Source organism: Zosterops lateralis, assembly GCF_965231275.1.
Source record: "Zosterops lateralis genome assembly, chromosome: 32".
Lineage (NCBI taxonomy): Eukaryota > Metazoa > Chordata > Aves > Passeriformes > Zosteropidae > Zosterops > Zosterops lateralis.
In genome coordinates, this window is record NC_139792.1 from 36,709 (window position 1) to 53,178 (window position 16,470).

A 16,470-nucleotide genomic window follows, 5' to 3' on the forward strand; every position below is an offset into this window, starting at 1 on the left:
ATTCCCCAGAAATCGTTACCCTTCATTTACAAATATTCCTTTGGAATCACTCCTGACTTGTCCTTCTGTGGAAGCGTTTTAAACATTCATTGGAGAGCTCAGGAACCGAGTTGGCTTGTTTATGACTTGGCTGACAAGCCCAGACAAGACCCAAACACCGAGAACGCCGGCCCTGCCCGGCCCTGCCCCGTGAACTGCCCGGCTCCGCCCCCGGCTCCGCCCCCGGCTCCGCCCCCGGCTCCGCCCCCGGCTCCGCCCCCGGCTCCGCCCCCGGCTCCGCCCCCGGCTCCGCCCCCGGCTCCGCCCCCGGCTCCGCCCCCGGCTCCGCCCCCGGCTCCGCCCCCGGCTCCGCCCCCGGCTCCGCCCCCGGCTCCGCCCCCGGCTCCGCCCCCGGCTCCGCCCCCGGCTCCGCCCCCGGCTCCGCCCCCGGCTCCGCCCCCGGCTCCGCCCCCGGCTCCGCCCCCGGCTCCGCCCCCGGCTCCGCCCCCGGCTCCGCCCCCGGCTCCGCCCCCGGCTCCGCCCCCGGCTCCGCCCCCGGCTCCGCCCCCGGCTCCGCCCCCGGCTCCGCCCCCGGCTCCGCCCCCGGCTCCGCCCCCGGCTCCGCCCCCGGCTCCGCCCCCGGCTCCGCCCCCGGCTCCGCCCCCGGCTCCGCCCCCGGCTCCGCCCCCGGCTCCGCCCCCGGCTCCGCCCCCGGCTCCGCCCCCGGCTCCGCCCCCCGTTCCGCCCCCCGGCTCCGCCCCACGCTCCGCCCCACGCTCCGCCCCCGGCTCCGCCCCACGCTCCGCCCCACGCTCCGCCCCCGGCTCCGCCCCACGCTCCGCCCCACGCTCCGCCCCACGCTCCGCCCCACGCTCCGCCCCCGGCTCCGCCCCCGGCTCCGCCCCACGCTCCGCCCCACGCTCCGCCCCACGCTCCGCCCCACGCTCTGCCCCACGCTCCGCCCCACGCTCCGCTTCACGCTCCGCCCCACGCTCCGCCCCACGCTCCGCCCCACGCCCTATCCTGCCCGGCCTGGGGGCGGGACCAAACTTCCACATACTCGGGGGAAAAAAAAGAGTAAGGAAAAAAAAAAAGGAACAATGAATACATGAAAAAAAATATTATAAAATAAAACAAAACAAAATAAAAATTTAAAAAAAACCTCAAAAGTTATTAAAAAAGAAAAAAATATAAATAAAATCTAAAATAAATTTAAAATATAATTTAAAAATTTAAAATACAAAATAAATAACATGAATGTAAAAACTGAAATAATATCCATAAATTTTAAAAAAAATAAAAGTCATTAAGATTTTAAATACTAAGAAAGAAAAATTTTTAAATTTTAAAAATAAATAATAGACTAAAAATATAAAAATTAAAGAAATAAACCAAAAGCATTTTAAAAAGATAAAACAAAAAAAAATTAAAACATTAACCACAATACAATATTTAACATAAAATACAAAAATCAAAAATTAAAAAAAAAAAAAAACAATAAGTAAAATAAAATACGAAATTAAATAAACACAGCCCTCCCCTCATGCCACTGCCTAACACAGGCCCCAGGACTTTTCTTGATTAGGCAGGGATAGGGAAAACAAACCCAGTGCGTCCCAGAAAATAAGGTTTTCTAGAAAATTCTTGGAAACAAATTCTGTTTTAGCAGGAAGCTCACTTGGGATGAACATCCACATGTGCCAAGGCAGGAAAGAACCACCCCATTGTGTCCAAGGAACAGCAACTAGGCCAGGATTTAAGTTTTAATGGGACTTATGTAATTAAAAACACACTCAATTGAACTTGAAAACGAGGTGAATCAAGGCAATTAAACACTTTACAAGTTTTCCTGGGAATTCCCAGAATTCTGTGGATATGGTGCTGACACATTCCTGATTTACTAACCTTAACTGGGGAAATTTCCTTGGAAATGTCCCCTAAGAAGTACCAAAATTCCAATTAGGATAGAAAATAGGAAAAAAAATATAGCTTACTAAAACCAGAGAGAGGAAAAACATCAAATAAAAGGAAGGAATAATATCCAACTCCCAGCTTGCCTGGAAAACAAGCTCAGGAATTTCTAACATGGAAAACTTTTGGAAGAGCCAGGAAGTCTGTGGATGTCCATGGAATGATGATTTCAAATCTGCTTCCTCTGCTCTGATTTTCCAGGGAAGAGGGAGTTAAACATGCCAATTTACTCCTATTCCAGAAGGATCTCTAGTTTGTGGGAGTAACAATCCAAAGAAACTCCAATCTTACTTGTATTTGACAGATGAAACTCTCAGCAGAGCTGGGAAGTTTCAATGGAACAAAAGAGCCACAATTCCTGGAATAACAAAATTCCACTCAGCAAAATACAGCAATTCTATTGACAAATCCATGGAGGAGGAGGAGGAGGAGGATGACACCAGGAACACAAACCAGCTGAAAGCAACGATTTACTGTAAAGGGCAGGAAATCAAATGGACAGTCTCTGGTTATGCTCAGGCATTTCTCCAGGAGTCAGAGGGAACTGGATAAGGCCTTCCAGGGGCTCCACTTCCCACTGGCTCTCTCCTTTTTTGCCAACTACCTGCAAGAGGAAAAACAGCAGGAATAAAGTTTCAAACAGGAGGTCCTTGGTTCAGGCAGACTGAAGTGCAGCTCCCAGGGAGCGAGTCCAGGCTGGGCCCAGGGGAGCTCCGGGAATCTGGGATTGCCCGAGGGATTAAAGGGCTGGAAAAGCAGGACCCACCTGCCGGGTTTAGTGCTGGGACACAGCAAGGCCTCGGCTCAGGGGCAGCAGTTGGAGCTGGGACTGCAGGAGAACACCCCAAAGCCGGGTTAAACATCCAGCATGACACACAGCACGCTCCAGGAGAAACTCAGGAGGGAGAAGCCCCCGGATGCTCCGTGTTCCTTCTCCTCGGCATCTTTGCCAGGGCCTCCCTCAGAATACTGACCTCACCCTGCAGCTCCTACAAAATAGGAGAACTTATGGAAATCACCCAGCAATCCATGGATTTCCAGGTATTAAGAAACCAAAGCAGCCGCCTCTCAGTGGTGTCCCCAAGGCCCAGCAGTGCCCAGCACCTCTGACTGGAATTTGAGGGGTCCCAGCACAGCCCCAGAGCAGCAGAAAAACCCACCTCCAGACTCACCAGAGAGATGACAGGAGCACCCTCCCTGCGATGCCTGCTGAGCCCAGTGGAGCTGGCAGGGTGACCCGTGGACATTCTGCGTTCACCTTTCAACAGAGTCAATACTGAAACAGAACAAATCTCTCTTGGTGTCGAGATGCCTTCAGGTGCACCTGGAGATGCTGCAGTGTCCTTCAGCAGCCAGAGCAGAACAGGGTTTCTACTGTGCTGTAAGTGAGAAATACAATTGAATCAGAAGAAAATAAAAGGAAGCACCTCTCTCCATGCTTTTTATATTAAAAAAATCATGCATCAGAATTTTTTTAACCGTTCATTCTTGCTTTACACTGTGTAAATTACGAGCACTCAACTTCCAGCCTGAAATTGCAACAGCCCCACAGGCTGACTGAGCTCAGCCAGACCACCAGAATCACTGAATTGTGGAAGGGAAAGCTCATCCCGTTCCAGCCCCACCCAGGGCACGGACACCTTCCACCAGATCCAGGGGCAGCCACAGCTTCTCTGGGGAACCTGTGCCAGGGCCCCGCCGCCCTCCCAGGGAACAATTCCTTCCTGATATTTAATCTAAACCGGCCTCTGAGGCATAAACTGAAAAATCACAACTAATCCTTTATAGTAAATTAAAGAGCATATAAAGTATAATAGAATATATTCCAAGTAGTATTTTAAAATACATAAGATAGCATTTAGTAACACTGTGCTTATTACTTTTTTGCATATATTTAAACATTACAAATATGAAACCTTCGGCACAATCAGAAAATGAACTACAAGAACTAACCTAAACAACAGAATAACAGCATTAAGAGCACAAATAAAGAAAAGAACACAGACTCTAAAACAATATGTTCTCTTAAAATTGTGCCAAAAAAGCCAAAGCACACATGAGAAAGATAAAGGTGAAAAAATGAAAAAAAAATGACCCCCACCACGGCCTGGAGACCACCACCACTAAAAACTGAGCTTGCCCAGAAAAACATAAAATAATTATCATATCAAACGAAAATAACCAAGATAAAAAAATAAATATGTATGAAGAAAGTCTGTAAGATATCATGCATATGTAAAACCTCAGAAAATAAGAAAGGGGGCAAATCCCCTGCGGGGTATGCGTGTCTTTGATAAAATTATTCCCCACGTCAATAAATACATACCGCTCTAACAACTCGGATTAGTTGTGGAGTTCCTTCCGCGTCGTTTCAGCCTCCCTTCATCCTGATGAAGCCCTTCCCCTTGTCCATCACTGCGTGTCCTTGTGAGAAATCCCACTCCATTAGAGCATAAGCGGCTGGCACAGACCCCCCCAAATCAATGTTCCGGGGGCTCTCGGGGCCACACGGGCCCTTTACCGGCTTATCCTCAACGCCTTCCCCGGGAACCCACCGGGCTCGGCTCCAGCGCCGACAGCGAGTGCTCCAGCTCCGGGCACAGCGCCAGCGTGTCCCGCCCGCCCGCCGGGGGATCGGCAGCGGCCCCGACACCGCCTTCGAATGGCCCGCCGAGGAAGCGGCAGTGACGGCGGACACCGGCCGGGGCCGGCCCGGAACTGCGCCCGGCTCGTTCGGTTCGGCTGAGGGGTGCGACGTTCGGGGAAACTCGGCTGGGTTCGGCTGTTCGGGGAAACCCGGCGATTTCCGTCAGCCGTCGGCTATTCTCGGCTGTTCGGAGAAACTCGGTCATTTCCGTCAGTAGTCGGCAATTCTCGGCTGTTCGGAGAAACTCGGTCATTTCCGTCAGTAGTCGGCAATTCTCGGCTGTTCGGAGAAACTCGGTCATTTCCGTCAGTAGTCGGCAATTCTCGGCTGTTCGGAGAAACTCGGTCTTTTCCGTCAGCCGTCGGCAATTCTCGGCTGTTCGGCAACTCTCGGCTATTTCCGTCAGCTGTCGGCAATTCTCGGCTGTTCGGCAACTCTCGGCGATTTCCGTCAGCCGTCGGCTCTTTTCGGCTGTTCGGCAACTCTCGGTCATTTACGTCACCCCCCCGGCTATTTTCGGATGCGAGTAGCATTACGTCACTTTCGCCCCTCCCCCGCCGCCATCTTAGTTGTGGCTGAAGCCAAGTCCGGTCGAGCCGCCATCTTTGTTGTGGTACACTTAAGGCCCCCATCGGTGTCTAACACAGGCGCCTGACTAAAATGAGTAACCTGAACCCTGCCGTGGCGCAGGTGAACCCACCTCCCGTGTCCCTACACCTGGAATCGGCGCAGAAAATTGCCCCCAGGCGGCGCCGTGGTCGGGGTTTTGTGCAGGCAGTCTGAAAGACAAACATGGGGTCCTCTCTGATTCCCGCCCTTTTGGCCGCCATCTTTAGAAGGTCAAGCGCCGCGAGCCGCGCCGCCATCTTGGTTGTGGCACCCCCCCAAATGTCCCTCTCGGCTGCTCGCACAGGCGCCTCACTACATCCACTGCCCAAACACTGCCGTGGCGCCGCTCAGCCCCCATCCCGTGTCTGCGCACCTGCGTACGCCGCGGAAAAATCGCTCCCGGGCGGCTCCGTGGTCCAGGTCGCGCCCAGATCGCCGGCTGCCACGTGTCCGGGGTCCTTGCACATTTTTCCCGCCTTTTTGGCCATGATCTTTTGGCGCTCGGGCGGCAACACTGCCCGTGAGCTCAGAGAACGGGGCTGCTGCGCACCTCGCGTACCGGCACGAGGGAGAATTGCAGTACCACTGTATGTCCACAGGATGGCAGCACTGTCGCACAGCGCTCGGGCCTAGCGCGGGGGAGAGTTGCAGTACTGATCTTTATCCACAGGATGGCAGCATTGCCTTACAGATCGGCTCGGGGGGAGCTGCAGTACCACTTTTTATCCACAGGATGGCAGCATTGCCTTACAGATCGGCTCGGAGGGGAGCTGCAGTACCGACATTTATCCACAGGATGGCAGCATTGCCTTACAGATCGGCTCGGAGGGGAGCTGCAGTACCGACATTTATCCACAGGATGGCAGCATTGCCTTACAGATCGGCTCGGGGGGGGGCTGCAGTACCGGTCTGTGTCCACACGGTGGCAGCACTGCCGCAGGGAGCGCAGGCAAAAAAGAACGTGGCCAAAATTCCCCTTCCAAACATCCCCTAAAATAAACGCCCCAAAAGACCCCCAACCACAACAACTACGAGAACCCTGCCATCAACCAAACCGAATCCAAAAAAGCCTTCATTTTAGGCTGTATTTCAAAATTACTTCTATTTCTTATTTTGATATTTCTAATAACCATTACAATTTATCTATTATATCATGTACATTATATTAAGTATATTTTACATATTATAATATATGGAAGAAGTAATAATATAGTGTAGCAATAGTGTATCTATTGCTCTTATCTTTCATACTTTATAGTTCTATTTTTATTACTTATACTTTTCTTATTCTTTTGTATTTGTATTTTTTTTCAAGTCGTATTTATTTCTTGACATTTTTACCCACATTTTAAACTATATGAATTCATTAACCTAACACATCAGGACCACAGTTAATTAGAATTGAATGAGCCTGGTTTTCTAAGAGATAAATATTTAATCTTTACTAAAATAATATGGGCATATTTTTGCTTTCTGTGTGCTTTGGGGGAGGGGGGGTTTGTTTTTGGATTTCTTGGCTAATAAACAAGGAGGTTCAAAGAGCTACAAAATAAAATGTCTATATTATTTTATCTCTGCCTCTGAAATACACCTCAACATCAAGCTCCTGCTGGTAATACTGTGCATGGGGAGAACGGGACCTGAAAGGAAAAAACAGGCACGACAGTGTTCACAGCTTTCTCTGTTCAGGTTTTTAATTTAGCAGAAAATACAGAGGATTTTGGCTAACTGCACTCTCAATTCTATCCACACGTCCAGCAGACAGGGAGGTCATTTCTCAACTTCTTCCTTGCTGAGAGTCAACCTCCCACATACTCGGGGGAAAAAAGAGGGCGGATTTAATCCATCTGCAGCTGAAAGAAAGACAGAACAAACATCAAAGTGCTGCAGAACTCAACAGCTCCAGACATTTTGTGTCAACCTGGGAATACCCACTGCAGTCCAACTACACCCTACATGACAAATTTCAAGCCCCCAGGACTTGTCCCATTCCCCCTACACCCAGACTAAGCAACAAGGCAGAGCAGCTCCAGACCAAACACACCAACACCCGTGACACAGGACAGGACAAAAGGGGGGACACAACAGGGACAGAAATATCTCAGCAAGAAGAATGACCCTGAGGACCGAGAGAACTCGCAATGAGATGACCGAGGTAAGACCCATGGGGAGCTGATCAGGCCCAGAGAACCCTGCAGGAAGAAGATGCCAACGGGGTCACTGATCCCAAGAACTACCAAGACGGATGCCCGAGAAGCCTGCGGTCAAAATCCTCCACTTAGCTTTGCATTCCTACAAGACTTAATCTGCCAGAATGGTGACAGTGCACAGCTGTGGATACAGCTCAGAACAAGACCTGGAAAGGCATCAGCCTGGACACTTGTGAAGAGAGATGGATTCTGAGGAGCCTCTGAGCTCCCCAGTCAAGGGTTTGATGCCTGGCCTGGTATCAGCACCAGGAAAAGGGAGATGTTAAGAACAATGCCTGGGGTCTCCAAAAGACCCCTTGAAGGGTTAAGACAAAAGACACACCACACAGGACACACAACAGACACAGAGTGCACAACAGACAAGTGACACGACGTGCCCTGGGACTGCTCTGCCCTGCACACCTCAGCACTGTGAGACCTTCCCTTCACGTGCCCTAAAGGGGTCACATCTTGGACATCCCCATCTCCAAACCTGACCCAAAAATCCCTCCCAGTGACCCCTGACCCCACACCCCACTTTTATCCCCTCTGTGGCTTTTAGCCCTTCACTTATCTCTGGGATGTCCAGGGATGAGAATCCACATCAGGTGCCAAGGAAGGCCACCTCTGCCTGGGAAATTCCTGCTGTCACCGGGCTGTTGTCTCTTAGTCAGGTGCCATAAAGAAAACCAAACATCCAGGGATGATCTCAGCAGGGCTGTTGGCAGGTCAGTGAGGACATCTCAGTGTGATACAAGTGACCACCTGAAACACACAAACAATAATGGAGGCTTAGAGTTACACCAGAAACACCACGACCCTGACCACACAAATATATCCATTTTAGAAAACAAAACACAAAATGTGTCCATTCTCCTCAAAAAACCTCCAAAATATACACCCAGAAGCCCCTCAACTTAAAGACTTGCCTCTAACCAAATAAGGAACAGAAAATCCCGAACACCAAGAAACTTCCTCCAAAACAAATACTTGAAGCACCAAAACCCCTCAAATACTTAAAATAACTACTTCAAAAATGCCTTCTGTACCTTTGAGGCTGATTTTGAGAGCAAAGCAAGGAAAGAAAAAGCACCCAGCTTGTTTTAAGAAAACAGTGTTCACTCCTCTGCATTCCCTCTCCAGCATATTCAGCTGAGGCACAGACAGACTGCAGCACACAGATCTGATGGCTCTTAGTTTTAGCTAGCTAGGGCAGAGAAGTTCCCTGCACTGATTTTTTTTCCTTTTTCTTAGGACTGTTTAAACCTGCTGCAGACTGATAAACCCAGAGAAGCACCGAGAGCTGCACCTGCAGCCCATGGGGCCTGGACCTCAGCATTTTATCAACATCAGAACAGCTGATAAGAGACCAAAGGAGCTGAGCTACAATCCACAGCAAAGACTTTCTGTATTTACCATCTCACCTCAAAATAACAAAAAGTTTTATTATTTTATGATATTCATTCTTTATGCTTGTGAGCACTTTGTTAAAGAAATAGTTTTTTCCATTTTTTTCCAAAGAAGTTCTTTCCCAAACCAATTTAAAAAGAGAGATACCATTCAGGTTTACTTTCCAAAAAAAAAAAAAACCCCATTCAAAAGTTTCCTCCCAGGTTTACCCCTAAACCACAACAACAAACAAATCAAACTATAAAAATAACAATAGCACAAATACACTTAAACTAACAGCACCAAAACAAATTACTCCTAACTCAATAAACCCATAATTCCTCAAAACCATCAAAACAAACAGACCACCTATAAATACACACAAAACCAAAAGATCCATTAGACTACAAACAATATCCCCTAAATTATCCAAAACTATAAAACACATACTCTAATCAAGCAGGCTAAATAAACCCCTAGAAAACAACAAACAATAATCTAATTATAAATATTAAGAAACCCTAAAAAATTAACTACCTCACGCTGTCTCAAACCCACTAAAACAAACACAACACGCTCACCATAAAAGCCACTACTAAATAAATAAAAACCTCCCCTATACCTCACACCACAGCCAATTACATCACTGTAAACCTCAGAAAACATACCCTTGGAAAACACAATATCCCTCCAAAAACAATTCGGCAACAAAACTCAGTTCAAAAATATTCTGGCCAACACGTGAACTATGAAACCAAACATGAAATAAATACACCACATATCCCTCATCACATCAACTACAAACAGAATAAAGCTAAACAATAAATACCACCAAACAGAAAAATCCAACTCTACCCAACCTGTTTACCCAACCAGTTTAAACACAGACAACGGAAGAGGAATTTCTTCAATCAATTTGAACTCCTTCTTTTCCATAACTCCTCTTTCTTCTGGGAGCACCGGGGAGGGACTGGCAAGACGAGGCTGAAAAGGAAAAAAGTCCTCCCCTCCCATAAACCCACGCTGGCTTTACCTGCTGCTGTTTGGCACAAAGGTTTGTCCCTCGGCGCCCCCCGAGGAAATGCTCCAAACCCACGTGCTCCTGCAGGCGCAGAGAAAACTCTCAGCGCCGCTCCACGAACCGCACCCAGGAACCGGGACTGAGCTCCTCACAGCTCGGCACCGAACTGAGCTGAGGCTCCTCTCTTGAACGGCACCGTTATTATCCGAGACAGCTCCACCTGGGGCTGCTCTGTCCCCCCTCACTGTTCCCAGCTCCACCTGGGGCTGCTCTCTCCCCTCCCCATCCTGTGGCATCTCTCACCTGCAGCTGCTCCCAGTCCGAGGGTGAGGCAGAGGGGACTTGCTGTTCATTCCCGGGACGGTTCATGGTCTGCAGCTGACACGATGGGGCACCGGGCTTCCCTTGCTGTGGATAAGGACCCCTCTTCTCCTGCAGGTGCCCGAGGCTGGAACGGGGATTCCTCCTCCTAAATTCTGTACGTGTGAAGTGCATAATTCCTAAGGAAATTAGGAATCGTTACTCTCAGCAATCGTTACTCTTTATTTACAATTTTTTCTTTTGGAATCACTACTAACTTGTCTTTCTGTGGAAATGAACGTTTAACGTTTAACACGTTCATTGAGAGTTCAGGAGCTGAGTTGGCTTGTTTATGACTTAGCTGACAAGCCCAGGCTGAACCCAAACACCGAGAATTTTTACGGTGAAGTATGGAAACCGTTTATAAATACGCCCCTTCCTTACAACTTAGTCCTTTATCGCAGATCCCCGGAGCAGATTTACCTTCTTCCCAACAGCACCGCTGCAGCACAGATCCCATTTCTCAGACATAGAACAGAAATCTACCACAGAAGGGGCCAGGGGGGATCGGGACCGGGGGGGATCGGGACCGGGGCCGATGGCAGGGCCGGGGGGAATCGGGGCCGGGGGAACCGGGGTCGGTGCTGAGGGAGGGGTTACGTAGTGGGAAATGTGTGTTTGGGGAAGCTCCCTGTGGATAAACTGCCCAGGTTACCTGATGGGAAATGTGTGTCTGGAGCAGCCCCCTGTGAATGAACTGCTTTTCTGTTGCAGATCTGCAGCAGTGCTGGGTTTGGCAGCGTGGCTGAAGGGTTTGTGCGAGCAGAGCAGGGAATGGACCCATCAGCTCCAGCAGGGTGTGTCCAGAAGCTTTTGCCTTAATGAAAGTTTAATGCCTGTGGCTGTAATTAGCATAGTAACAGTGTAGTAATGGTGCTTCTTTTATCTCTGAAGGTCACTGCCCAGCATGGAACAAGAGCTGACCCAGAACTCATTGGTGCCCTGGCAGAGAGAGAAGCAGCAAATGGTGTTCAGAGAATGTCTGTGAGTACGGGTGAGATCCTGGTGTTCTTGAGAGCTTAAGAAATGATCTGAAGAGAAAAATATCTTTCTTTTTACAGGAGATTCTAATGTGGAACATGTAACCAAGGTGATTTGATGTGACTTCTTGTACCCTTGGAATAAGGCAATATTGATCTTTTTGGATAGAAGCAAAGCATCTGCAAACATTTGGCAGAAGCCTGTGAAAGGTAAGTGAGGGGCTGCAGACACAAACTGGAAAACTTCTGGGGTTGTGATTTGATTTCACAGAGGATTATGGATTCCTGTCTCAAATGTCCATGTGTCAGTGGAGCTGGATCCATGTGCCCCAGTGGAGGCACAGGGTTGTCCTGTGTTCCTGGCTTTTTAGTGGCTTGGGTTTTGCCCAAGGAAGAGCATCCTGGTTTTGCTGCTGTGTTCAGCCACCACAGAGCTGTCTGGTGCCTCCTTCCAGGAGCAGTAGGAGCCTGGATTTCTGTCCCTGGGATTGCTTTGCTGTCGAGGACAAGGGCTAAAGGTGAGTGGCAGCCCTGGGGGAGCTCTGGGAGTCAGAAGTGCCTTGGCCTCTTATTCCCTAGTGCTGCTCAGGTGTTCACTTGAGGGCTTTTTGATGAAGTGTGGCTCCACAGGAGATAGGAACAAGCTTTCTTCCGAGGTTCAAACAGCTTGGGACCTATTGAAGGCCTGAGGCCTTTCTTGAGCCAAAGCTGATCTCTGGGTGAGCCTTCAAACCAGATGTTGTGTTTGCAGCCCCTCAGTAGTGAAAGAGCCAGGATCATTAGTGTTCTGGACTAGGTCTGTGCTCATTGGTGTAACACAGCTTGAACTTTCCGTGTTCAGAGGCCGGACAGGGCCCTTAGATCAGTCCTGTGGCCCTGTTGGGAGGTGTGGGGCCAAAGGCAGCTCCTGCATTGCTCCTGAAGCCCTGGCCAGGCTTTGGGCACAATCCAGGAGGAGGCTGAGCCCAGCTGTGCCTGCAGTGGGAGTTGTTTGAGCCTGTTCATTGCCCGCAATTGTCTGACCTGGGCCCTGTCCCAGCATGGCTGGAGCATCTTTGCCTAGGAAAGGTGTCTACTCGTCTGCCTGAACCAGAGCCGGACTCCACCGCCGAACCCACGCTTTCATTGCGATTTCCCGAGGCGTTTCCTTCGGCCAGCAGCGGCAGGCATCCCGGCGGCCGGCTCTGTGCCAGCCCCGCCACGCCGCTCTCACCGAGGAACCCCACGGGCAATGCGCTGCTCGCAGTTCTAGGAGGCAGAGCCAAACCCTAATCCAGCCCCGGCCACAGGCCCCTGGACGGGAACGTTGGCCCTTTTCCCTGCGAAATAATTTCAGCCCCCCCAGTGTCTTGATGTTAGTTCAGAGGTGGTGTCTCTCACTCCAAGGGCAGCCAGAGTCCTAGGTTTCGGCAGTTTTCGTTTGGGAGAAATCCTGCGCAGTTGGCAATTTTAGGAGGGTCCCCTCTGAGCTCCTGGGTCCTCCCATTCTTCCCTGACCCCTGCCCACTTTGGGGCCCCCTTATCCCCTGTGTTTCCCTCAACCTCTCTCACTGGTTTGTGTGTCCCCCTGAGGCACTTCCCCCTGCCGTGTTCAATATGACGACACAGAAGCTGCAGTAGCTGACGGCTCCTCAGTGGTCCCAGTGGGCCAAGGCGTAGCACCCCTACCCCAAAATCTTGTTGGCGTCTGGGGGGTGCAGCCCCCCAAAATCTCCACACCCCCTTCCTTGCTTTGTACCTGTCCCTGGAATAAAGGAGAAATAGCTCCAAGTGGGATCTGGGGGTCTCAAGAGGAAGCATTTGGGGTATGGGGGGGTGGAATCTAAGCAGTCTAGGGAAACTGCCACAGCTGCACACATTCCATGTGATGTCCTTCTTCCTGCTTTTGGGGTCCCCCAATCCCTCTCCCCCCTTACCTCTTTTGGGGGACCTCTTTTGCCCCCTCCGCCACCCTTCCCGGTTTTGGGGTCCCCCCGAATCACTCCCCATTTGGGACTTCCCTGCAATACCCTTCCCAGTTTTGAGACCCCCCCTTTTTTTGCCCCCCAAGATCCCTCTGTCCCTTTTGGGCTTTGCAGGGACTGAACTGAGACACCCCAAACTCCTGAGCCCTCTAAATTTTCTCCTCGGGGATTTTTGCCCACCCCCCAAAATAACGCCCAGGTCCCCCAAAACAACTTTATTCACAGCCCAGTCCCTTCCATGCCCCTTCCCCACCCCACAGGGGTGTCCTGGTGTCACCTCCCACCCCCGGGGGTCCCACCCTCGTGTCCTGCCCCCCTCCCCCTATTTACAGCTCTGGGATGTGGCACCGACTGGATACAGCGAGGGGCACCGAGGGGGGCATGGGGTGGGGCTTGGGGACATCAGCTCTGTGTCACTCTGTCCTGTCCGTTTGTCCTCCCCCTTTGAGTCACCGTGTCCTGTCCTTGTCTCAGTCCAGGTGCCCCCCACTGTCTCCCAGCTTGAGGTCACCACATCTCCTCACCTGTGGCACCACCTGTGTGACCTCAGCTGTCACCACGTCCTGCCCATGAAACACTCCCTGTGTCCCCTGTCCATGGCACAGTCCCTGTGTCCCCCTCCAGGGTGGCCCACTGTCTGTGTGTCCCCACAGGGCACTAAGAGCAGACACTGCCAGAGCATTGTCCAACTGTCTGTGTCCCCAGCGCGGTGTCCCCTCAAAGCACCAAGACCGGGCGGTGCCCCAACTGTCCACGTGTCCCCACGTCCCGGTGCCACTGTCCTTGTGTCCCCTCAGGGCACAAAGAGCGGGTGGTGCTCCCAGCAGTGTGGGGGCAGTGTCCCCCTGTCCCTGTGCCCTCGCCACAGTGTCCCCACGTCCCTTCAGGGCACAAACAGCAGGCGCTGTCCCACATCCCGGCGCAATTGTCCCCACGTTGTCCCTTCAGAGCACGAAGAGCGGGCGGTGCCACGGTCCCCACGTTCCCTCAGGCCACGAAGAACTGGCAGTGCCACGGTCCCCATGTTCCCTCAGGCCACGAAGAGCGGGCGGTGTCCCCGGCGGTGCCTCCTGAGCGCGGCGCTCCGGGAGAAGCTCTCCCCACACTCCACGCAGATCAGCGGCTCCTGCCCGTGGCCACCTTCACCTCCAGTGGGCTCCTCGTCCTCTCCCCCCACCCGCGGCCCCTTTAGGGCCCCAGGAGCCCCCGCAGGGTGGGCGCAGCGCCGTGGCCGCGCCGCCCCCGGCCCGGCATGGGTGCGCTGGTGCTTGATGAGGTTCTTGCTCTGCGTGAAGCTCTTGCCGCACTCGGCGCAGCCGTACGGGCGCTCCCCGGTGTGGATACGCTGGTGCTGGATGAGGTTGGAGCTCCAGGAGAAGCTCTTGCCGCAGTGGCCGCACCTGTACGGCTTCTCCCCAGTGTGGGTGCGGCGGTGCTGCACCAGGTGCGAGTTCTGCGAGAAGCTCTTGCCGCACTCGCCACAGGTGCTGGGCCGCTCGCCCGTGTGCGTGCGCTGGTGCCGCAGCAGCTTGGACCAGTGGCTGAAGCTCTTGCCGCACTCGTTGCAGATGAAGGGGCGCTGGCGGCCCCCGCCCCGCCGCCCCCCGCCCTCCTCGGAGCCCCCTGGGGCCGGGGCGGGGGTCCCGCGGGGCTGTGGGGGGCGCAGGGGGCTGTGCGGGATCACCGTGCGGATGATCTCGTGCGGCAGCACCTCGGCCTCGCCGTCGCTCACGATGCCGTCGTCAGCTAGAGGGGGGCACGGGAAGGGATGAGAGCACAGAAAGGGCTGGACCCCCCACCCAAATGTTTGCTGGGATGCTAAAAGAGGCTGGAAGCCTGATTTAAATGTTTATTGCAGCCCTAAAATGGGCTGGGCCTCCCTGCCCAAATGCTCATTGCACCCTAAAAGGGTACCTGGAGCCTCCTCAAAATGTTCGTTGTGACACAAAAAGGGGCTGGGCCTTCCCCTCAAATATTTATTGAGTCCCAGAAAGGGGTTGAACCCCTGACCCGAATGTTCATTGTGACCCAAAAAGGGCTGCACCACTGACCAAATAATCACTGTGATCCAAAAGGGGCTGGACCCCCATCCCAAATGTTCACAGCATCCAAAAAGGGGCTGGGACCCCCGACCCAAATGTTCACTGCACCCAAAAAGGAGGTGGACCCCCTCCCCAAATGTTCATTGTACCCTAAAAAGTGGCTGGACCCCCAACCCAAATATTTATTGTGACCCAAAAGGGCGCACAAAAAGGGGCTTTGCTCCCCTCCTCTTGTCCAGGGCTCCCCGGAAGGGGGCTGCACCCCCTACCCAAATGTTCATTGTACCCCAAAAAGGGGCTGTGCCCCCTCCTGGAGTGTCTGGAGCCCCCCAAAAGTACCTGAAGGCCCCCAAAATTCCCCATACCCTCTTCTTGGAGGGTCTGGAACCCCCTCAAAAGTGTTTTGAGCTCCCCTTAAATGCCTCTAAGCCCCCTCCAGTGGTGTCTGGAGACCCCCAAAAGTGCCTTGAACCCCCTCCCAAACACCTCTACCCCCTTCTTGGTGCATCTGGAGTTTTTGCCTGCAGCCTCCCCAAAAGTGTCTGGATACCCCTAAAATTTCCTGCACCCCCTTTCTGGGTTACCTGGAGACCCCCAATCCCCACCACCACTTTTGGTGTCCCCCCTCACCAATGAAGACCCTCCGGACCACGTCCCCCTCATCCGAGTCCTGCAGCTCCACCACGTCTGGCTCGTCCTGCTCCATGGGGGCTCCAGGCGGGGCTGCAGCATCAAGGGGGGGGCCTGAGCATCCCAGAACCTCCAAAGACCTCCCCCCCCCGCCCCCGAGCTGCAGAAACCCACACCCCACCCCCTCAGTTCCAAAGCATTGTTTGCATCTTGGTTCTGGCTGTGCCCCCCAAATTTCCCAGTGTGACTCTAAAATCTTCCCTGTGACCCCAAAATCCCTTTTTGCCCCCCTCAATTTCTCTGTACCCTCCCCACAAATCCTTCTGTGTTATCCCCCTCCCCAAACTATTCAGAGTGATCCCAAATCCCCTTGTGTCCCCCTAAGTCTCATCCCTCCAAAAACCTCTCTGCCACCCAACCCATCTGTTCCCCTCAAAATCTCTGCATCCCCCCAAATCCCTCAGTGTAACATTAAACTCCTTCCATGTGATCCCAAATCCCTCTGTGCCCCCTCAAATATCCCTGTTTCCCCCAAAATCACTTTGTGTCCCCCCAAATCTTTCTCTGTGACCCCAAATCCCTGTGTGCCCCCCCAAATCACCCTGTATTCCTCAATTCTCCCTGCACCTGCTCTTTGGGGGTCTCAGTGGGTCCCACAGCTGCTCTGGACCCAGTCCACGAAATCTGGG

General features: G+C 52.4%; 2 long non-coding RNA genes across 2 annotated transcripts; both read right to left on the reverse strand.

The window, feature by feature from the left end:
* Positions 1-2,742: 2,742 nt before the first annotated feature.
* LOC310920978 lies at positions 2,743-4,717 on the reverse strand. Its single transcript, XR_014592070.1, has 3 exons — positions 4,277-4,717; positions 3,123-3,329; positions 2,743-2,939 (listed from the first exon to the last, which is right to left on the reverse strand). It is a non-coding gene; the product is annotated as an uncharacterized lncRNA (long non-coding RNA).
* Positions 4,718-14,766: 10,049 nt separating this feature from the next.
* On the reverse strand, positions 14,767-16,470 carry LOC310920855. The gene is made up of 3 exons (XR_014592050.1): positions 16,409-16,470; positions 15,782-15,874; positions 14,767-14,855 (listed from the first exon to the last, which is right to left on the reverse strand). It is a non-coding gene; the product is annotated as an uncharacterized lncRNA (long non-coding RNA).